Source organism: Salvelinus namaycush, chromosome 1, assembly GCF_016432855.1.
Source record: "Salvelinus namaycush isolate Seneca chromosome 1, SaNama_1.0, whole genome shotgun sequence".
Taxonomy (NCBI): domain Eukaryota; kingdom Metazoa; phylum Chordata; class Actinopteri; order Salmoniformes; family Salmonidae; genus Salvelinus; species Salvelinus namaycush.
In genome coordinates, this window is record NC_052307.1 from 55,950,719 (window position 1) to 55,975,152 (window position 24,434).

Consider the following 24,434-nt stretch of genomic DNA (forward strand, 5'->3'; position numbering starts at 1 on the left):
TCATTGCATGTCCAGCTAACAGTGTAGACGGTTTCTCAAGACGTCCTTGCAAGCTCTGATGGGGTGTGAAAGCTACACTCTAGTCGAGCAGAATGACCGATGAGGTGGAGTGAACGCCAGAGCCCAATGCCAACATAACAACCTTGTTAACCACATACCCTGTTGCATCATGGGTAAGCAGGAAGAAGTACCAGTTCACAGTATGATAAAGTATTCTGTTTATGGCTCCACCCCATCACCCCCCCAGAGATTGCAATCTCTGGTCCACATCTGCTGCTTGTGTTTTTTTTGTTTTTTTTCTCGAGTCCGGCACATGACATGGTATGCGTGTGGGGAGAGAGAGCATCTGAAACAGAGCAGCCCACTAAGGCAACCATGCCACACAATCAAAAGCATTTCTTCCAGTAGCCGAATCTTTTATTTTCTTCCCCACCCCATTCCACCCTCTTTAAGAGTCAAATAAGGTTTCAAGAAAAACAAGACTGAAGTCAGCAAGTCCTCCTACCTGGCACTGATCACATGATTCTACACCCACACTGCCAACGTACAGTGTACTATTGTATTTATGTGGATGTGACCCCCCAAGGCAACAGGCATACAGTGTTGAACAGTTTACATAGCCTTACCTGTAATAACCACGGCCACGTTCATACTGTACACCCAATTCTGATCCGCATGTGACCTTTCCAAACCCACCCTCTCCGAGCCAATGCATAGACACAAGGCTTTTTTAATCAATGCTCCCAACATGTCTGCAGTACATATACAGATGTAGGATCTTCATTTGATCACCTTGTTGCAGGAGAACTTTCCCGCAGCACAGGAACTTTTAAACCTGTAGTGTATTGAGGTTTAAAAAAAGGCTTCTAAAGTTTGTCGTTTCCACTTTTCCCTTATGAAAAATGTATCAACTGCTTCAAAAATGTGCATTAATTATAATCCACATAATAGTTTACATGTCCTGTTGCTGCAGGATTATTTTCCTGCTGTAGGAAACTGGCTCAAATTAAGGGCTCAGAAACAACAATAGCGTTTGCTGGCCGAGAGGACTTAGCACCTCGGAGCGTAATTTGCACACCGATTGTACATGTAGAATCACGTGACAAATGCCCCCAGTCAGAAGTCTCCAGCTGCGGGTCCCTAAAGCACAGTGCACAGACGAACGTCAGACGAACGCTAGATCCCCATTCGGCACGATGTGTGCAGAGCCTTGAGATCCTACATCTGTACACATATCCTACTGTAATCAAATTCTCCACAAACACATTTTACACCACTTGACATATCCCCTCTTGGCAATGTTTCCTCCTCTCATGTAGCAAATACAGCTCCACCTGTCCACCCCAGATGGAGTTGAATTAAACCCCTAAAAACACAGCTTATGGCCAGCCTCATCCTCCGGCCCTCTGTGTGGCAGGGTTAATAGTGATCCTGTACCAGGGTGAGGATGCTCTGCCAGCATTTAACAGTCCTTCAATAACAAATGTTCCAATCGCTATATACTCGCACGCAAACAAATACACAAGCACGCCCGCACACACACACCAAAACTTCAATGTATCTGTTCATGTAGTGTATGGATGAGAGAGAGAGAGAGAGAGAGAGAGAGAGAGAGAGAGAGAGAGAGAGAGAGAGAGAGAGAGAGAGAGAGAGAGAGAGTCCCAGGCGATAGGCGTCCAGCGTGGTTGTCCTTAATCAGCTGACTGATCCCAAGCTTTTAATAGGGCTGTTCCAATTACTGTAAAAGTCATCCTGCGCCGTATAACCACAAATATTGACAGTTTATTGCACAACACATTTATGACATTTGAAGGTCACCTCATATATTACACGTGGTCTTCCAGAGGAGCGAGTCTGGGACAGAGAGATTCTCGATAACTCGCCACCTATAACTATTCTCCATGTATTGATTTTCCATTGCTTTGCTCCTTTTTATGCAAAGGAAAAATCTGTAAGAGACACAACATTAAAATTGATTGTCACAGGCAAGCCACTGGCTTCATCTATTACCCTGTTAAATCCTGCTACCATCATCTCTCAGAGACTACTATAGCCCACACACTGTTAGTGTACCGTCAGGCCACAGCTAGTGTTATATATGTCTAATACGTTAATTTGGCTTAGTTCAAGTCAATATTACCCAGAGGTGAGCCAAAAGCCTTACATGGATATATATGGTCAGATGCTTTCACTGTTGTCATGTCTTAGTGATCAATGTCATTTTTACAATTGCTATTGATTTAACAAGCACGTATAGCTAATCAATTAAATGACACAATTGAATTAAACATTCCTAGCATTACCGTACTTATCTTACTACACACTGAAAACTGCAATTGTGTAGCCTGTTATTTGTCCTTAGCTAATCTAATACACTGTACTCTTATCCGAACACGCACTGCTTTTCCAGTTACATACAAACTGACACATCCAGGCTCTGTTGCAGCGGAATAATATCACACACACGCATATATAATTCAGACTTTCTGATTTGAGACCAGCTCTGATTTTATTGGGCTCATCCAAATGTAATGGAACATAACAGAACAAAGGGCTGAGATCAGATTGGAGCAGAGTTGTACAGGCCATCTGGGAGGAGGATGAGTATCAGTCATTCTGGCTGCTGTCTGCTGCACTACAGCTCTGACACCAGGAGCTCTGCTAGTGACAATAAAAAACTCCTCAACCACCAAGGGGAAGTACCACAGAAGCCCACCGACACATACAACACCCGTACCTGTTTGTGTGTGTGTGTGTGTGTGTGTGTGTGTGTGTGTGTGTGTGTGTGTGTGTGTGTGTGTGTGTGTGTGTGTGTGTGTGTGTGTGTGTGTGTGTGTGTGTGTGTGTGTGTGTGTGTGTGTGTGCGCGTGTGTGTGTGTGTGCGTGTGTCTGTACTCTGAGGCAGCCCCTCCAGACGGACCACACCCTGTTCCCATTAATGGAGAAAGCAACAACAACAAAGAAATAACTGAAGGGAAAAGGCCTCTTCCTTAATGGTGCTCTTTCAATCACACTTCCAGGCTAAATTGTTCTGTGGTTTTGATTACAGCGATATCACTTTCATACAAAAAAAAAAGAGAATAAAAAAATAGTGTCATAAAAACACAAGATGTCTCCCTCTCTCTCCATTATTCAAATCCATCTTGTGTGCTGTCAAAGCCAGTGCCCTCTCCCTCTATGTAACTACTGTCAACGGTAAGGAAACGCGTGGATAAAAAAAAAAAGTAAAAGTAAAATGTGATGACATCATTTGAAAGGCATTAGGCTTTTCAAAATGCGCCCCGGGGGGAGTTGATTTCCTTACGCCAGAGCAACACAACACCATCCGGCTGATCCTCTGTTCTCTTTTTTTAGTTGGACGGGTGCCATCTTTGTGAACGGCTGGTTCATGCGAGTTAATCAATTTGAGGTTTAGTTACACTGCTGAGGCTAGCATTCTAGCCACCGCTAGAAAGTAATCTGAACTCGTCGAATTTATTAACCAAACACCAATTATCATTAAACACCACTGCATTATCCCTGCTTTTACTACCTGACAAGGACTACTTAATGAATTTTTTGATTAAAGTTATTTAGTGTGTGATTTATGGGCACAAAACTCAGAATGCAGACAACTACGCATATGCTAGTGAAAGCACTTTTTTTGGGGGGGGAGGGAATGCGAGTACACCGGGAGGCCCAGAACCCTCTAAGGTATCACAGCAACCAGCTTCAGACCAGGAAAAGACCACAGGCACACGAGATGAACCCACTAACACTTGGGCAGAGGGTGCTATCGGTGACCCTGTGTAACAAAATGAAATAAAACACAATTAATAAGAAATTCAGAAAGTGTTTACCCCGTGATGTTTGTGAGATGAAACAGCCGCAAAATGTGCTACATATAAGGCACGCGGGTAAACAGGGGCACCAGATGTTCTTTGATGTTAATAATGGCATTTATTATTAATATTAATTAGACCGCATTCAGCAATACATTTGGGCCATTTCCAAGTCAATTAAGCAAAATGGCATTCGGGAGATGTTGAAACGACATTTTAAGGCAGGTGTTCAGCAGTCCCCTAATAAAACATTTTCACAGCTACTGAAAAACAACTATTTTGGGCTGCTTTTGTCTATGTCGGCTGCCGGGTACATGTTTTCTTGCTCCAAGCAGCGCCATGACTGAACCCTTCATTTATATATCAACAGAAATCATTCTGTCTTACTTCCATTGTCAATATAACATAAATAGCAGTGATTTGATTAGTATATTAACGATTAGGCTTTGCCTTGGCAGTGAGTTGCTCATGTGCACACATGCACTGTATATGAGCCAGCAAAGTCCACACAGACTGACGAGAGAGATTAAACCAGATATGAAATCATGATTATGATAATAACAATTTGTGAAAAACACTGCGGATTAAATCTACTGTTCACCAAATTATTTGAACAGCTTCATTCTGGGGTACGGCACACAAGGCCAAATAGACACTTCAAGACCAAATGCTGCTCTCAGCCTAGTCTCTCCTCACAGACCAGCAGTGTACTAGTACCAGTACCCGCGTCGACAGTAAATACCAGTCTGAAAAAAAATCAAATTACAGAGCACATGGTAGTGCAGCCCAGTGGGGGATGCGTTGTCTATATAATCCCGGACCCTATGTGTAAGGGGAAAATAAAGCAATTTTAAAGCTCCATCGTGTGTAATCTGGACCTTGAAAGGGAAGCCCCACCTCAAGCTGGCTCCGATTTGGCAGGATTTTTTTTCTTTTTTCTTAAGCTCCCCGAGGCTGAGCCATACAATGGTACATTAACAATCTGTGCATTCATTTATCAGGGAGCTGGGTTTTGGACTCTGTGTTTATGGCGCACTGTACTTATCATCGCTGGAAATTAATGAACATGCCTCCCCTTGCAACAAACATGCACCTGTGCCGCAGAGATGCTAATCACAAACATTTATATTTATTAGCACTGGTCTCACTAAAATTGGTCTTATAAAAAAAAGAGGAGGAAAGATGAGCCTTTTTCTGCCTGCTGAAGGCAGAGGAGACATTCCTAAATTGTATTGTAGCACACATTTATTCGCTTATTTGTTCGGCATTTTTTTTTGATCGATGAAGAGGTAGGGGAAATTATGTTTAATACATTTTCTGTTTAATTTCCATATTTTATGGATTATTCCTCTGAAATGAAGCTGGAGTCCCTGATGCCAAAGACCATACCTGTACAGCCTTATTGAACTTCAACCCATAAAATAATGTGGAGCTCCATAAGGAATCATTCATCTCATTCATAAACTATAGGACCGGCCCACGCAAGAGATTCAACAGAAAACATTATCAGACATATACTGTACACTAAACCTCTTTATATCAAGAATGTTTCATATCATGGTATCATTTTGGAGGATGGCTAAGATACTGTTTAGGATGCATTCGACAGTGGACGTCCCCTCTGCTCTCCCCTCCCTCCTTCTCTCCCCCTCTCCCTGCCTCCTCCTCTACCAGTGACAGAAGGTGCATCTCTCCCTCTGTAAAAGGCTATGCCTCTGCCGAGCTAGGGGAACAGCAACGGTGGCATAAGTTTCTCCCTGGCACGGGCCCCATCTTTGTTTTCTCTTCTCAAGTCTGTTTCAGGCTTCAAAGAGCATTGAAAAAAAAGACCCAGTCACAGCTAGAGAAGCACTGAGGTCTCACTAACGTTATCATTCTGCAGGATGATCACAGCTCCAGGGAGAGACGGCAGGACAGAGGGTCGGAGTGGGACGGAGACGTCCACCCGGACGCCGCTGTCTGTCCGTCCGCACGAGGGGAGCAAGGGAGGACAGGGACATTTCACTGGGCTACAGGGACTTATTGAGGTGGGCGTCTTTTAGGACAGGAGGAGGGTCTGGGGGAAGGGTATTAATCAGGGTAAATGTTCATCATGCACACTGTTTGGCAGGAAGTGAGTAGTTATCATTAGTGAAGGCTGAGTAGGTCCTGCTTTCTATGGATCCAGACTGGAGGAGGATGAACAGGAGGAGGGGAGGGGGGCGATAAGGTGAGTGAGGAAGAGAGGCCAGGAGATAAGAGAGCATATCCCGTACGGATGCACTGATAGCTCATACGTCTCTGTATAAAGGAAATATAGCATGTCCTACGTGAACAATTGCTATCCTACAATCATGGTAAACGAAACCACTTGGTAATACAGCACGTGTTCCAGGAAGACAACATATAACGTATGTACAGTCCACTGTAACAATGCTGCATGCGTGCACTGTACCTTTAAAAAGATGCAAAAAAAACATCTTCTGCTATCATTGATTTCCTATTCATTTTCCACCACACCAAATCAACAACAAGCACAATGGGCAATCATATACTGGAGTTACAGATCCACATTCAAGGCTCTCTACCACCAGGTACAGTGTGTATGTATATATATATATATATATATATATATATATATATATATATATATATATATATATATATATATACACAGACACTACATGACCACTCATTCCAAAATCATGGTCATTAATATGGAGTTGGTCCCCACTTTGCTGCTGGGAAAGCTTTCTACTAGATGTTGGAACATTGCTGCGGGGACTTGCCTCCATTCAGCCGCAAGAGCATTAGTGAGGTCGGGCACTGATGCTTGGCGATTAGGACTGGCTTGAAGTCAGCGTTCCAATTCATCCCAAAAGCATTCGATGGGGTTGAGGTCAGGGCTCTGTGCAGGCCATTTCTGTATGGACCTCGCTTTGTGCACGGGGGCATTGTCATGTTGAAACAGGAAAGGGCCTTCCCCAAACTGTTGCCACAAAGATGGAAGCACAGAATCGTCTAGAATGTTGTAGCGTTAATATTTCCCTTCACTGGAACTAAGGGGCCTAGCCCAAACCATGAAAAACACCCCAAGACAATTATTCCACCTGCACCAAGCTTTACAGTTGGCACTATGCATTCGGGCAGGTAGCGTTTTCCTGGCATCCGCCAAACCCAGATTCGTCTATTGGACTGCCATAAGGTAAAGAGTAATTCATCACTCCAGAGAATGTGTTTCCACTGCTCCAGAGTCCAATGGCAGCGAGCTTAACACCACCATTATAAATAAAACACAGAAATATCTTATTTACACTGTACAGACTCTTTGCTATGAGACTCGAAAAATTGAGCTCAGGTGCATCCTGTTTCCATTGATCATCCTTGAGATGTTTCTACAAGTCCACCTGTGGTAAATTCAATTGATTGGACATGATTTGGAAAGGCACACACCTGTCTATATAAGGTCCCACCGTTGACAGTGCATGTCAGAGTAAAAACAAAGCCATGAGGTCGAAGGAACTGTCCGTAGAGCTCCGAGACAGGATTGTGTCGAGGCACAGAGCACCTAAGGTTCCTCTGTGGAGATGGGAAAACCTTCCAGAAGGACAGCCATCTCTGCAGCACTTCACCAATCAGGCCTTTATGGTAAAATGGCCAGACGGAAGCCACTCTTCAGTAAAAAGCAGATGACAGCCCACTTGGAGTTTGCCAAAAGGCACCGAAAGGTCTCTCAGACCATGAAAAATAACATTCTTTGGTCTGAAGAAACCAAGATTGAACTCTTTGGCTTGAATGCCAAGTGTCACGTCTGGAGGAAACCTAGAACCATCCCTACAGTGATGCATGGTGGTGGCCGTTTCATACATTTTAGAATAAGGATGTAACGTAACAAAACGTGGAAATAGTAAAGGGTTCTGAATACTTTTCGAATGCACTGTATAGTGTACTGTATATACAGTTGAATAATAGTTGAGAGAATGAATTAATTCAGCTTTTATTTCTTTCATCACATTCCCAGTGGGTTACATACACTCAATTAGTATTTGGTAGCATTACCTTTAAATTGTTAAACTTGGGTCAATTGTTTCAGGTAGCCTTCCACATGCTTCCCACAACAAGTTGAGTGAATTTTGTCCCTTTCCTCCTGACAGAGCTGTGTAACTGAGTCAGGTTTGTAGGCCTCCTTGCTCGCACACACTTTTTCAGTTCACAAATTTTCTATAGGATTGAGGTCAGGGCTTTGTGATGGCCACTCTAATACCTTGACTTTGTTGTCCTTAAGCCATTTTGCCACAACTTTGAAAGTATGCTTGGGGTCATTGTCCATTTGGACGACCCATTTGTGACCAAGCTTTAACTTCCTGACTGATGTCTTGAGATGTTGCTTCAATATATCCACATAATTTCCTCCCTCATGATGCCATCTATTTTGTGAAGTGCACCAGTCCCTCATGCAGAAAAGCACCCATGATGCTGCCACCCCTGTGCTTCATGGTTGGGATGGTGTTCTTTGGCTTGCAAGCCTCCACCTTTGTACTCCAAACATAACGATGGTCATTATGGCCAAACAGTTCTGATCAGAGGACATTTCTCCAAAAAGTACAATCTTCGTCCCCATATCCAGTTGCAAACTGTAGTCTGGCTTTTTTATGGCGGTTTTGGAACAGTGGCTTCTTCCTTGCTGAGCGACCTTTCAGGTTATGTCGATATAGGACTCGTTTTACTGTGGTTATAAAACATTTTGTACCATCTTCACAAGGTTCTTTGCTGTTGTTCTGGGATTGATTTGCACTTCTCGCACCAAAGTACGTTCAACTCTAGGAGACAGAACGCGTCTCCTTCCTGAGCGGTAAGACGGTTGCGTGGTCCCATTGTGTTTATACTTGCGTACTATTGTTTGTACAGCTGAACGTGGTACCTTCAGGAGTTTGGAAATTGCTCCCAAGGATGAACCAGACTTGTGGAGGTCTACAATTTTGTTTCTGAGGTCATGGCTGATTTCTTTTGATTTTCCCATGATGTCAAGCAAAGAGACACTAAGTTTGAAGGTAGGCCTTGAAATACATCCACAGGCACACCTCCAATTTACTCAAATTATGTAAATTAGCCTATCAGAAGCTTCTAAAGCCATGACATCATTTTCTGGAATTTTCCAAGCTGTTTAAAGGCACAGTCAACTTAGTGTATGTAAACTTCTGACCCACTGGAATTGTGATACAGTGAATTATAAGTGAAATAATCGGTCTGTAACCAATTGTTGGAAAAATTACCTGTGTCATGCACAAAGTAGATGTCCTAACCGACTTCCCAAAACTATAGCTTGTTAACAAGAAATTTGTGGAGTGGTTTGTGGATTTGTGGAGTGGTAAAACGAGTTTTAATGACTCCAACCTAAGTGTATGTAAACCTCCGACTTCAACTGTATATATATATAGTATATATATATATATACTATATATATATATATAAATAGCATCAGAGTTATATATGCATCACAACCATTAACCGCTATTCAAACATCAGTTTAAAATTAATCCAAAGTCTCATTAAGAACCCATAATAAAATAGTCATTATCAAGGGGAGAATGTATACTGATCAATACCTCAATTACATAAATGTGCACTTAAAGATATATATTATCATAAAGGTGATGAACACACTTAACAAGGCCACAGAGGAGAGGTGCATTTCAGTGTGCTGTGCTTCAATTCAAGCTGTTCCGAATTGTACTGAAACTATCCCTCTCTCTCTCTTCTCTCTCCTTTCTCTCTCCCTCTCTCTCTCCCTCCACAGTCAGGGTGCCCGTAAATCCGGAGACCAAGGACGTTTCCCATTTTCCTCTTATATGAACTTGTCCAGTGTCTCGGAAAATGAAATAAAAAGATTTATACTGCTGCTCCAAACACTGGTGTGTCTCGTGAGTGAGCCATACTATCAGAATACATTAGAGAAAGTCCTGATTTTGGCAAAGTGGTATTAAAACAGTGGCCCTCCCCACAGCTCTACCTCCTCTCCAACAGTCCCCCAGGGTTAAACTAGCTCAGCCAAAATGACACCACTAATAAGGATAATACTAATAATTGCCTTGTATTATAAAGCAAGAACCAAATTGAAATGTGATTTCTTTCCACTGTAAATAATAAAAAAGGAGTACAATGCCAATGAAATAAATAAATAGAAACCTGCCTCCCTCTTTCAGTTTGTGGTGTCTCAGAACCAAATCCCAGGCTGTCCTCTCCCCTTCTCTACTCGTCCCATAGCACCCAGTCAACCCAGTTTGCACAGTCAATGCCACGCCTCACACATACCCCTTATTAAAGAGCACGCTCTGTTCCACTGGCGGAATGTTAATTTGTTATGAAGGTCATTGACAGAGAGTAATAATCACCATTGGGGATCTAACAATTTGCCATTTCAGAGCATTGCAGCAGCACTGATGACTCAACTATTAATAGACTCCCCCTGCCTTATACGACTAAAAACTATTCTGCTATTTACACCTCCCAAAAAAACATGTCTTTATTCCCTTCGTCATTGTTTTCTTCTACGGAGAGATATTTGACATTTGGAGCAAATGAACGTGAACCCAAGGCCAAAAGAAACGGTACATCATGGTTGGATATTGAAAATGAAATCACATTGTTAAACAGAGACGGGGTGGAAACTTTCTCTCCCTGCCTCCCTCTTAGCGTTGTACCAACAAACTGACATTTAACCAGACACTAGGATTCTCTTATACTGATCTAATGCACTGAACAGTTTTTACACGCAAACAATAACAGTTTATTCTAAAACTCATTTACTCCCGCTTAGTGTTGCTAGGGCATTCAAACATATGTGTCCAAACAAATAATTCAAGCTTAAGCTATTTTTATCAAGCTCAGAGCATTTGTTCTTTTTAAGTGATCAGCATTTATGGAATGGAGAATGGAAGTTTGAATCCTTTATCTACAGAGGCTCAACATTTCAAGACTAATTACAAATTAATCTGCATCTCTATATCGGCAATAAGAGTGTATAACTCCTCTCACTAAGAACTATCTGTTATATATTTATAAATCCTCCACATACAGGAAGCAGGCGGTCGGGCGGGGATAGACAAAACCCAAAGACCATGACATAATTGCTTGCCATCTATATCCATACAGCGACATCAAGGCCGAGGATTGTGAATATTAATAATTGATCATTAGCTTGATATGTCTAAGCGTGCTCAAGTTTGGTTTTCAAAGTTGACTGGTTCCATTAGGCCGCTATTCAGGCCTGGAGTGCTCTTGACTAGAAGGTCGAGCATGTACACAGAGTAAGGTCTCTCTCTCTCTCTCTCTCTCTCTCTCTCTCTCTCTCTCTCTCTCTCTCTCTCTCTCTCTCTCTCTCTCTCCCTCTCTCTCTCTCTCTCTCTCTCTCTCGTGGGTTCTAAACAGGGAACACTATCACTTAAAATGTGTTGTCAGCGCAACTCATGGGATAGCAAATTAGACACAAAGTAATACTGAACTTTGACTACGATTGCTCTGATGACCAATGAAAACGAGGCATACTGTACAGTAGGAACCTAATAGACAGAATGAAACACCATGTCCCATGACTGTCTGCATTGAAAGAGTGGTTAACACTTCTGAAGCAGAGTATATGGCTGGATATATGGAAACCATGGCGACTCCCTGGGCCTTCAACTTGTACATGACACCTCCGGCTGGCTGAACTACAGACACACAGACACAAGCTCTGATTGGTTGTCTGGTTGCTTCAATATGTATCCTTTTAATTAAACCTTTATTTAACTAGACAAGTCAGTTAAGAACAAATTCTTATTTTCAATGACGGCCTAGGAACAGTGGGTTAACTGCCTTGTTCAGGGGCAGAACGACAGATTTTTACCTTGTCAGCTCGGGGATTCAATCTAGCAACCTTTCGGTTACTAGTCCAACGCTCTAACCACTAGGCTACCCGCTGCCCCAAAATGTATACAGTCCTAAACATTCTCTCTCTCTCTCTCTCTCTCTCTCTCTCTCTCTCTCTCTCTCTCTCTCTCTCTCTCTCTCTCTCTCTCTCTCTCTCTCTCTCTCTCTCTCTCTCTCTCTCTCTCTCTCTCTCCCTCTCTCTCCCTCTCTCTCTCTCTCTCTCTCTCTCTCTCTCTCTCACTATCTATACTGCTCTCTCTCTCTCTCTCTCTCTACTCATTCTGGGCCTGGATGATGGTACACTCCCATGACGGCGAACCTCTGGGCACCTTGACTGCCGTTAACTGCTTGTGGCACGAGCCGAGGAAATGGGTCATTAAATCAAACGAGCCAGGACCAACCTCCCAGCGTCCCAGATCTGTTTCCAATCAGATAGCTCCCTTTAAAGGGAGCCAGGATCTCACTCGGCATTAGCGTCATCAAAGCGGTCTCCACTGCTACCTCCGCTAGCGCTCTAATCTGCATGTGAGCTGCACAGGGGAAAAGGGCAGACATCTTGTGATGAGGTAAATACTTCAAATGTTAGCCACAGGAGTGTCGTCTTACCCTTTAAACAGACACAAATTTGTGATACAACCTCCTCCCAATCTCTCACCTCCTCTCTTACTCTCACCCCCCCCCCCCCCCCCCCCTTTCTCTCTCTCTCTATTTCTCTCTCTCTCATATGCACATAGGCACACACATACAGTCTGGTCAAAATCCCCAGAACAAAGCAGCAAAAATAGAGTTGCTTTAAACTATCCAATGGTAACAAAATGTGAATGAGAAACTCTCTCCACACTTGTTGCCTTTACCTCGACATTCTCTTTTTTCTTTTCTTTTCCAGAAAAAGATAAATGAACACCATTTCTTGCACCTGTCCTACCTTCCCATCCTCCCTAAAACGATAAGGGATTTCATTAACGTGAGAACGCTTGGGCTGAAAGAAACATAATTGCTTCAGTGTTTTTGTTGCCGTCGCACCCGCCCTAATTTCTTCCTTCCCTTACTCTTGACTGTTAAGTGAATATTATCTAAACAGAGAGGATGAGGCAAGGTTAAAATATTGAAAGACTGCGGTCATGTTAACACCAAACAAGGAGTAGAGAGAAACGAAGAAGAGGAATATAAGATGAAGTACGGTAATAGCATGACAGTGGGTGTAAGTGATATGATCAATGGGAAAGATCACAGCATTCCGTAATGATTTAAGCACGAGGACTGATCCTCACCGGTCCTTGATGGATAACTGTATGAAAAAAGATACATAATTTCTTGACTTGCCATTTACACAGCATTGCACCTGAAAGCCGGGCTGAATAATAGACAGTTTCAAATGTCAGGGAACTAACTAAGAAAGGGAGACGGGTCGGCCTACGGAATGTGAATTAGAACAGCCGCCTAATGGCCGTGGCAGCCCTGAGAAGGAATGAGGAAGTGCTTCTCTGAACTAGAAAACACTTCCCAGATATACTTCAGTCCAATGAGTTAGGCCCATTGCTTGGGTTTTTGGAGATGACCAGTCACAAACCAAATATATCCAGTTATGAAACCCAACATAAGAATATTCTCAGTCTGGAAACACATGTATAGGATTTACCTATCTATCCCAGAGCAGACCTGCACGTTGAGCCGGAGCCAGAAGCACATGATTGTGTTAATTAATCTGCCATTGTGAGCGGGGGGAACAGCTGCAGTGGCTCTGGTGGCTGCGTTGTCAAAGCAAAACAATGCAATGTTAAGCTTCCCTGCTGAATCTTCCATTACAAAGGAGCTCCAACACAGGGCTAAATTCATAAATCCACAGATCAATGTTTACCGGCACTAATGTCTGACCTTTAAAGGGAAAAAGGTTTTAACTTGCTTAATTTCGGCTTGAAATATGGTCAGATATGTGATACCTAGGATTTGGGCCAATTCCCCGAGCTTTGAAAAGAAACAAATTGAGAGAGAGAGAGGGACGGAGAGACGGAGAGAGGGGAAGGTAAAGAGGCCTGATCTCTAAAACAGAGACAAACAGGATTCACCAGCTGGGCGTTGGTATTTGAAAACAATACATCTAACACGATTAGGAGGGATCCATCGATCGCTGTTATGTGGCTTTAATTCAGAGGGGAGGGGAGGGGAGTGCGAGGGTGGTTGTAGATTGATTGTGTGACAGCTACAGACGATGGCCGTGAAGACGTGGCTGATTCCCACAGGAATAGGTCAACTCAGTCATAAGTAATGGCTATGGAAATATATAGCGTTTTATGTTCATACAGTATGGCCTTAAGACCTAAAACCGCAGATCTCACAATGTTCCCAAAACATGTATCTAACAGCTACCTCATAATATTACCTTCATTGTGTTGCTCTGATACACATACCCATATGTCAAGCGCATGTGAGTCAAAAGAAGTCAACTTCTAGTTAATGAAGAAAGCCCCTGGCATGGTATGAATTCCTACTCTGGTGTAAACAGTAGAGACATGTCTTTGTCACCGGAGGTTGGTGGAACCTTCATTGGGGAGGACGGGCTCGTGGTAATGGCTGGAGCTGAATAGGTGGAATGGTATCAAACACATGGTTTCCATGTGGTTTCTATGTGTTTGATGCCATTCCATTTGTTCCGTTGTGGCCATCATTATGAGCCGTCCTGCCCTCATGCAGCCTCCGGCGGATTTATATTACAATTTACCCATACGTCAAGTGCATGCGAGACAAAATAAGTCCATTTATGGTTAATGAAGAAAGCCCGTGGTATAATATGAATTACTACTGTGGTGCATACAGTGGAAACATCTTTTTATATTACAATGTATGAGGAAACGGCCAAAACAGGAAACAGACATTGTAATCTAAAGAAAGTGTTGTTTTTTAGCGATTTAGGCTGGATTCATTTTGGAGTTCATTTGCAGATCTGGGTAATCTCCATTGGCAGTCTGTTAAAGTCAGATAAACAGACTGTGATAAATACAGGAGATAAATAGCTACATAGAGAATTAGACACTGGCAACGGTCTAACACAATCTACGGGCTATTTCCGTCAGGCAGCAGGCCACAGTACAAAAAAAACACACTGATTGAGATAGCAGCTAGATGCATCACCAACACCGTGCTGGAAAATATGGTGTGTTCTTGTGAGCTCGTTTCCAGAGAGACGGAGATGCACCCCAAAAAGCATCAAAATGTCTGGACCTGGCCCCACACTGCAGTGGGAGCCCGTCTGTTGAGGCAAAGCCCCTCCAAGAGCCCACGCAGCATGCCGTTAAAGAGAAAACATCTCCACAATGAGGGAGTGATTTTACAATGCAATCAATGGCTGCTACTTCGTTTAGTAAGGGGTATGTGGGGATACGGGGTAAGGAATATCTATGGTCTCTGAACCAAGTATCCGTTTGTCTCAGTCTGACAGTAGACACGTGTACCATTGAAATCCCAATGCATAACATCACAACATGATTTGAAATAAATAGTGAGGGGAGACAGTACTTCTTCTGAAATAGCTAAGATTTGAGCCATTAATTGTAGCGAAAGCAGGCGAAACCAGTCGGAATTCAAATGATGGGCTGTTACTTTCATAGATGCACTGTAATTTGTACGGACGCACACTGTAGAAAGCTTACAGACGGAGAACGGTGACACGGTGCTAACACGCATCTCAAAAAAGTGTCGCTCGCTACAGCATCTCACCTGTCCAACACGTTGGATATTTCAGAAAGCCATCAGATGTTAGGCTTACCGCTACGGTGAGCAAGTAGAGACCATCGGATAATGAAACAGGCGGGAGGCAAAGGAGAACACAACACTTGTCAACTCAGCAGGACAGATACGTAGCTTTGAAATGCTGAACGAGATAGGTGGCATCTGGTCATTATCTGACGGCTGCATTGCCGGTTATTAGGTCAAATGGAAATGGGAGGTGTTTCCAGTTGGTGTTTGGTAAAGCTTAACTCGGCTAGACTTCTTATGGTAAGTCAACTTCAATCCAACAATAACTGTGTAATGACTCTGGTGATGTAAAAATAATCTTTATGGAAATAGATCTCATTGAATGGGTGCCATGTTCATACTGTGAGCAGCTTGTGTCTCATGAACATAATCCAGAAATGTCCTCTAAACTTTTCTCTCCAAACTTTCAGATGGTCCTTTTTTTCTCCTTCTCTCCAAGAGATGAAAGAAACGGGACAAAAGGCTGATCCTGTGTTGTTGAGGACCGGCATGAAAGGTATGAAATGTGAGGCTGGGGCTCAAAGACCCAGAGAGTGTGGGACCAAAAGCGATTTCACGTCCTCCTCTGAATCCTCATCTCTGTGTCTAATAGCAAATACCTGATTCTGGCCACAGGAGCGCTGCACCGGCATGATTACACCTCACGCGCAACCCACGCCAGGAGAGGTGGCATTTGGCCGATCCGTCGCCACGAGGGGTTCAGCCACGACTTAGCCCCTTGTCTTAAGGAGGGGGGGGGGGGGGGGGTGGAGGAACACGGGGGAGGATTGAGCTTCCCCAAAAGCCCTGGTTAAACCTGTGTCCTGTCTCCAGAGGGAGCAGCTCACTTCAGACAGCGTCGAGGCCTGATGTTCAGAGCAGAGCTCCACCCGCTGAGAGTCGGAGGAAACTTTGAGACAGAGCCTGATCCCGTGCATCTGATGAGCTAGTGCATCAGGTCACACAATCAATACAACACAATGCCGTAGCACTGCACTGGACTAGGAGTTTGAATAAGGATCAGATCATTCCTTTAGTATAAACCAGGCCTGGAATGGCGAGGGCCCTCAACATAGGCAATATCACTGTCTGTGCATTTACTGGGACTAGCATCACAGGAGATAGAGGCAGAATAACAGTGTGGGAACTATGGGAACTGATACAATGTATATTCACCTTGGTCTACCAGGTCATAAAGGTGTGACTTTAATAACCCCCACAGTTTCAATATATACGGAGAGAGAGAAAAAACGCAACGTTCTGAGCTTATGTTGTTTCATCTTCAGTGAATTAAACACCTTTGGTATTTTGTAAACAAACATGGCTAACAGCTCTTTTCACGTGAAAGTTAATCTCAAGCAACATATGCTCTTAAGAAAAAACAATAGGTGTTAACCATCTCAATTGCAATCGTGCTAGATCTTAGACAAACAAACACTTTGCTTTGTTACCAAGACAACTGAGACAATATGACTCCTGCGGCATTGTCAGAGCTGCTACTTCCTGCTCGTTATGTGTGACAAGCCAAAGTGGAGCTCTAGAGAGTCGACTGCATTGACTCCAGCTCCAACCCACTGTAGCCTATTGCCGGTAAGATTGTCAAACCAGTATCCACCTGGGCAAACAGTAAAAACACAACACAACCTAGAGCTCACACACACTTTCAAATTCTTTCCTTTTTTTTTTTTTTTGTTGCATTCCATAGCGACAAAATGAATTCAGCTCCAAACCTAATTAATCCACAAAGGTTTCATGTCTTAATCCCCAAAGTCAAGGGGGTTATTGTCCTCACAAATGAGGTCAACGTTCCTCCCAGTGGAAATAAGGGAACAGGAGTAAGAAAAGGACAGAAACAGAGAGCAGGAGGAGTGCTTTTCTCTCTGTGATTCCAGAGCAGTACGACACAGTGGCAGAGGCCAGGTAAATAGGGCTTGAGGAGGTGACCTGTCCAGGGGTCGTCACTGCTTACCCAGGAACTAATATCTAAACTAGGGTAAGAAGCATTCATTGCCTAACGCCATAATATGAGCACTCTACACCCGTATCAAACAGAGGACACAAACTGAGCATGCTCCAAAAATAATAGAGGGAGGGCAAAGGAGACGGAGATAGAGACGGAGCGGCGGAGAGGAAAATAAAACAGCCGCCAATCACGACGCAGACCTTTCGAACCAGGAAGATCAAAAGCTGGTTTCCACGGTAATTGTCGCTAAGGCAGGCTCTGACAGTGCAGACACTGAGCAGGGTTGTGTGACACGTTAATGACAACGATACAATCCTCCGTCTGCTTTGGATGGGAGAGATGAAACACATGCCTGCACCATCCTGCCTCTCCCAGGGCTGGAGCCAGCGTCCCACTCAGTGTCACGGTGGAGCTCCCTCTGAGCGGCCCCTGTGTGTCCCTCCCTGGTCCCTGGGGCCCATAACGCAGTCCAGGGGACCATTTGGGCAAGGGCCTGCTGGTCAGAGCCTTCCCAATTAGGATAACCTATCAGGGCTTCAGTGAAGAGAGGCAGCCAATCTGGAGGCTAGTGGGAACCCACAGCAGAGGATTCAACAGCTTGGAGAAATCTGTTTCTGTATCTAATTCACAGTATGGTAAGGGGGAAATGAATCTACTGTAAAGGCACAAGATCAAATTGGCAAAAAGGAACACCTAACACAGAACCGAGAGCTGTTTATTCTGCCCACACTGGTACGGCTGTGGAGAGGGCCCAAACGAACCCAACATACAGTACAACACAGTCTCATTAGTAACTCCTAAGTTGTTTATGATTACCCATGATGATGAACACTCCAAGAAAACCTAAAAAACAACAACAAGGGAGACATGAAATAAATGGTGATTTTTTTTTAATGTAGGCTTGTTACAGACATTTTCATTTCAAAATTCTTCTTTCAAGCTGGTGGAATGAAATTGGTTTACATTGACATCGCTACCGCTGTGTTTGACACATTAGTTTAAACTGACAGTGAGAATCAAAATCTGGGAATGTTGCTCCATTCTTATGCTCAATTTAAAAATCAGTTGTCAAAGTCAGTGTTCGTTGATTTTCATCGAGAGGATTATTACATTTTCAGAAAGTGACAATTAAAAAATGTCTATCACGCCATAGGCATCAAACACCAATCTGTAACATGCGGGTGGAATGCTAAACTACTGTAAACAGCCTATTAGCGGCTGTAAACCTACTGAAAAGCTACTAAGAAAGGATCAATACTAAATATTTGGTGATTTGTCCAGAGTTCGAAACTTTCCAATAAAATACAGAATCTGTTCACCAATATCAGAGTATACAGGGGAAGTCTGGAAATCATTTCCCCCTGTACAGAATGTCCCTTTCAAGTAGAGCTATTCCTCTGATAGTGGCTGTCATAAGAGAGGTTTTCCCCATGACTGTTTTAAGTGAAAAACGATGGATCCTCGGGTCATCCTAGGGTCACATACGCTCACTGGTAGAATAGACGCAATTGGATAATGACTCTGACATGGGGGGGGGGCAGTTGGTTAAAGACTCAATTGAGTCTGCTCTGGCAGGCAGGCAGGAGAAGAGAAACCAACGGGTTACAGAGCTTTTTGCCTCCGCTGTGTGCGCCGCCCGTTTCCCTCCGTCGCAGAGGATATACAGAGGAGAAGAAAAAAAAAGATTTAAAGACCAACAAAAAAAAGACGATTGTTTATTGATTTTATAATAGGCTTAGTGCCAGAAGAATAAAGTTGGGGTCAGTCTATGTGGTCAACGAGAAGCATTGGCGGGACAAACACAGGCTTACACGCAGGTGACAGGGATTGAGTCCAGATGCCAGGAAATCGGAGGACCCTTTAGTTTCCCCGACATTGCTTGTGGCATTGTTATCCTGCTTATAAACCTGTGGACATAATCGCTCCGCTCACAAACAGGGCACGGCTTCACGGGCTTCAGAGGAGATAGCACTATGAAAAAATGGATAAAACATCTCAAGATAGATATATCTATAGTCCATCCACATACACTGGGAAATGAAGCAATTGTTGTATTTTCCAGTATGACTGATATAGAAGGAGAACATTGTGGCTGATGATACCAGCACAACAGAAGTAAATATATATATATATATATATATATATATGCTGGTATCATCAGCCACAATATTCTCCTTCTATTCTTCTATCTCCTTCTCCTTCTGAATAATATACAGTACATATACAGTCCATTCGGAAATTATTCAGACCCCTTGACTTTTTCCACATTTTATTACATTACAGACTTATTCTAAAATTGATTAAATAATTGTTTCTCTCTTATCAATCTACAGTACACACAATACCCCATAATGACAAAACAAAAACAGGTTTTAAGAATTTTTTGCAAATAAAACACGGACTTCTTGGGTATGGCGCTACCAGCTTAGCACGCACCTGTATTGGGAGAGTTTCTCCCATTCTTCTCTGCAGACTCTCTCAAGCTCTGTCAGGTTGGATGGAGAGTGTTGCTGCACAGCTATTTTCAGGTTTCTCAAGAGATGTTCGATCAGGTTCAAGTCCGGGCTCTGGCTGGGCCACTCAAGGACATTCAGAGACTTGTCCAAAAGCCACTCCTGCGTTGTCTTGGCTGTGTGCTTACGGTCTTTGTCTTGTTGGAAGGAGAACCTTTGCCCCAGTCTGAGGTCCTGAGCACTCTGGAGCAGGTTTTCATCAAGGATCTCTCGATACTTTGCTCCGTTCATCTTTCCCTCAATCCTGACTAGTCTCCCAGTCCCTGCCGCTGAACAACATCCCCACAGCATGATGCCGCCACCCCCATGCTTCGCCGTAGGGATGGTGCCAGGTTTCCTCCAGACGTGACACTTGGCATCCAGGCCAGAGAATCTTGTCTTTAGTCTCTGTCTTTAGGTGCCTTTTGGCAAACTCTAAGTGGGCTGTCATGTGCCTTTTACTGAGGAGTTGCTTCTGTCTGGCCACTCTACCATAAAGACCTGATTGGTGGAGTGCTGCAGCGATGGTTGTCCTTCTGGAAGTTTCTCCCATCTCCACAGAGGAACTTTGGAGCTCTGTCAGAGTGATCATCGGGTTCTTGATCACCTCCCTGACCAATGCCCTTCTGCCCCGATTGCTCAGTTTGGCTGGGCGGCCAGCTCTAGGAAGAGTCTTGTTGGTCCCAAACTTCTTCCATTGAAGAATGTGTTCTTGGGGAACTTCAATGCTGCAGACATTTTTTGGTACCCTTCCCCAGATCTGTGGCTCGACACAATCCTGTCTCGGAGTTCTACGGGCAATTCCTTCGACCTCATCACTTGGTTTTTGCTCTGAAATGCACTGTGAAATGCACTGTCAACTGTGGGACCTTATATAGACAGGTGTGTGCCTTTCCAAATCATGTCTAATCAATTGAATTTACCACAGGTGGACTCCAATCAAGTTGTAGAAACATCTCAAGGATGATCAATGGAAACAGGATGCACCTGAGCTCAATTTCGAGTCTCAAAGCAAAGGGTCTGCTTATGGAAATAAGGTATTTTGTTTTTATTTCTAATTAATTAGGAAATATTTCTAAAAACCTGTTATCACTTTGTCATTATAGGGTATTGTGTGTAGATTGATGAGGATTTTAAATTTATTTAATCCATTTTAGAATAAGGCTGTAACGTGACAAAATGTGGAAAAAGTCAAGTGGTCTGAATATATATATATATATATATATATATATATATATTGTTTCCTAATTCTTACTGCAAGGTGGACAACTGATCGAAAATACTTAAATCATGGGTTTAAATGTAGGTACACCAGGATGGCTCAAAGAAACATTTTTAGCCTTCTTAGGATACCATATTGGTTTTGTCTATCTGTGTGTGTGTTTGTTTGTTTGTTTGTTTGTTTGTTTGTGTGTGTGTGTGTGTGTGTGTGTGTGTGTGTGTGTGTGTGTGTGTGTGTGTGTGTGTGTGTGTGTGTGTGTGTGTGTGTGTGTGTGTGTGTGGTTGCATGTGTGTGTATAGGGTCTGATATATGGATGATAACACTAATTAGCTCATTTTGTTTGGGGCACAACACTCATTAAAAACCCAGTGGGGCCATTAACATTACCGTCCCTCCAAAACGCTGCAGCCGCCATATCAATCTCCTCTAGCCTCGCTTGTAATGGCGACTGCTTCAGGTTGGGTTGAGAAAAGATTTGTTTTCTCACTTCTTTCCCTCTTTTTCTCCTGATCTCTCTATTTCTCACATAGCAGACACACATTATCTCTCTCTATAGCTCCCCCTCTCTAGCTCTCTCTCTTTCTCTCTGTCGCGCGCTCTCTCTCTCTCTTTCTTTATCTATCTCTCTCTATCTCTCTTTATCTTGCTTTCTCTTTATCTCTCTCTCTTTATCATTCCCTCTCTAGCTCTCTCTCTAGCTCTCTCTCTCCTTCTTTATCTCTCTTTCTTTCTCTCTCTATAGCTATCTCTCTACACATATAGCTATCTCTCTATATAGCTCTCTCTCTCTCTATAGCTCTCTCGCTCTCTCTAGCTCTCTCTCTATATAGCTATCTCTCTCTATATAGCTATCTCTCTCGCTATAGCTCTCTCTCTCTCTCTATAGCTCTCTCTCTCTCTCTATAGCTCTCTCTCTCTCTCTATAGATCTCTCTCTCTCGCTCTATAGCTCTCTCTCTCTATAGCTCTCTCTCTCTATAGCTCTCTCTCTATATAGCTTTATCTCTCTATAGCTCTCTCTCTCTCCCTCTATCTCTCTATCTAGCTCTCTCTCTCCCCCAATTAGATTGTGTAATTTCCACTCAGGGCAATGTAATGGTGTTTGCAAAAGAATAGAGGGGGATTCGTTGCCACTGAGGGTGACAGTGTTTTTGAGCTTTATGCGGTAATGTAACGCTAATACCGCCAACATTCCCTGCGATTCGCTGGGGCTTTCGGTGCCATAAGGCGTTACTTACACTGCAGCAGGAGATCCTGGATGCACAGGCCTTTAAGGATTAACAGAGGAGGCGTAGCATCCTGCTAACAGAAAAATGAGAAAGCCCAATGTCTCTGGGGTTAGGCCCGCTCAAATCTCACTGCCTGGGCCTTCCAAAAGGGGTTCTATAAAGTGAAACATGTTACTGATCTAGGGAGAGATATCAAGGGAGTTTGAATGCTAATTAATCAAACACATAATGCTCGGTAATACCTACTCCTATCAATACTAATAGTCACACTCACATCAGAGCGGGCAGAAGGTCACATCAACATTGTACCAAATGTCACCTACTATCTAGTATTGGTTGGAAAAATGTAAATATTCTCCATCTCAGCCCTGGATATTAAGAGTGTTGATGAGATATATGAGTTTGCCATTTGCCCACGGAGCAGCGAGGCTCCGGCAGAACTCGGTACCATATGGCTGGTGAGAAATTTCCACCCTCTCTTCCTCTTCTCTGAGCCTGACAGCTGGATGCCTGCTGACTGGGGACGGGGAGCTTGGCAGCTGCAAGCTGAGAGCAACGCTTTGATGCCGCTCGCTCAACTAATGCAAACTTTCTACAGGTAGGCGAGGGGGGATTAGACATATACAGTAGAATATGGAAAGGTGCGAGAGGGAAAGGGTGCCAGGGGGTGACGGGAAGGGGTAAAAATTCTACTGGGAGCACATTAAAATGTGCAGCTGGCAAGTACAAAAGTGAGAGAGCTTGTTTCTCTTCCATAGTTTGTTGTACTTTGAGTCAAAGAACCTTTAATCATTTTTAAAAAGGACTCCTTTGGATGTTAAGCTGCAGGTGTCAGGATGCGTTGTGTAATATGAAGGAAAACCCGTATTTCCTCCAATGCTAACTCAAGTAAAACAGCAGGGTATTGGATGATTTATGATATGTGACCATGATACCACTGTATGTACACTGTCAATGACTACTGGCCGATGACAGTAATATTGTGTTCTGACTCTCAGGAGAAAGAGGACAGTGTTTTATAAGAGAAAGTGGGGCTGCATGTACTTCACTGGGGATGTCACAGTCCCTTCCACTCCTGATTACATCATTCAGCCTTGATCAATCACTGTCTGATGTCATGCAATATAACAAGTATTATTCCTGCTAATAACTACAGAAGATATGAATCCACAAACCCCAGTGTGAAGGTTTGCATACTGTATGTCAGGGATCATCAACTTGATTCAGCCGCGGGACGATTTTTTTCCAGAGCGGATGGACGGGGTGCCGGAACATAAATACAAATCATTTGTAGACTGCAAATTGTCTGCAAGAAGCCCAAACAGACATAAAGTTTGACTAAAACATATCATCATTTCTAACATTGCTTACATCTGTATATGATCACGTGTCTGTCTCTCTATTATGCGTGGGAATACTTGGGACCAGATTTCTTAAATTAAAATCACTTGGAGCTGATTTCCTGGTCTTTTATGTCAACAATAAAAATTCCATATAAAAAACATATATATATATATATAGTACCAGTTAAAAGTGTGGACACACCTACTCATTCAAGGGGTTTTTCTTAATTTGTACTATTTTCTACATCAAAAACTATGAAATAACACATGGAATCCTTTAGTAACCAAAAAAGTGTTAAAAATATATATTTTAGATTTTAGATTCTTCAAAGTAGCCACCCTTTGCCTTGATGACAGCTTTGCACACTCTTGAAATTCTCTCAACCAGCTTCATCAAATCAAATCAAATGTTATTGGACAAATACACATGGTCAGCAGATGTTAGTGTAGCGAAATGCTTGTGCTTCTTGTTCCCGACAGTGCAGCAATATCTAACAAGTAATCTAACAATTCCACAACAACTACCCAATACACACAAATCTAAGTAAAGGGATGGAATAAGAATATGTACATATAAATACATGGATGGGCCATGACCGACCGGCATAGATGAGATGCAATAGATGGTATAAAATACAGTATATACATCTGGGATGAGTAGTGCAAGATATGTCAACATCATTAAAGTGGCATTAATAAAGTGACTAATGGTCCAGTTGTGGCCAATGAGTGGCCAATGATTTCAA

At 43.1% G+C, this 24,434-nt stretch overlaps 1 protein-coding gene across 1 annotated transcript in view; it reads right to left on the reverse strand.

Moving 5' to 3' along the window:
• The window catches only part of LOC120052251 (zinc finger protein 536-like), a 114,873-nt gene that overhangs the window by 74,684 nt on the left and 15,755 nt on the right, over positions 1–24,434 (reverse strand). The window lies entirely within an intron of this gene.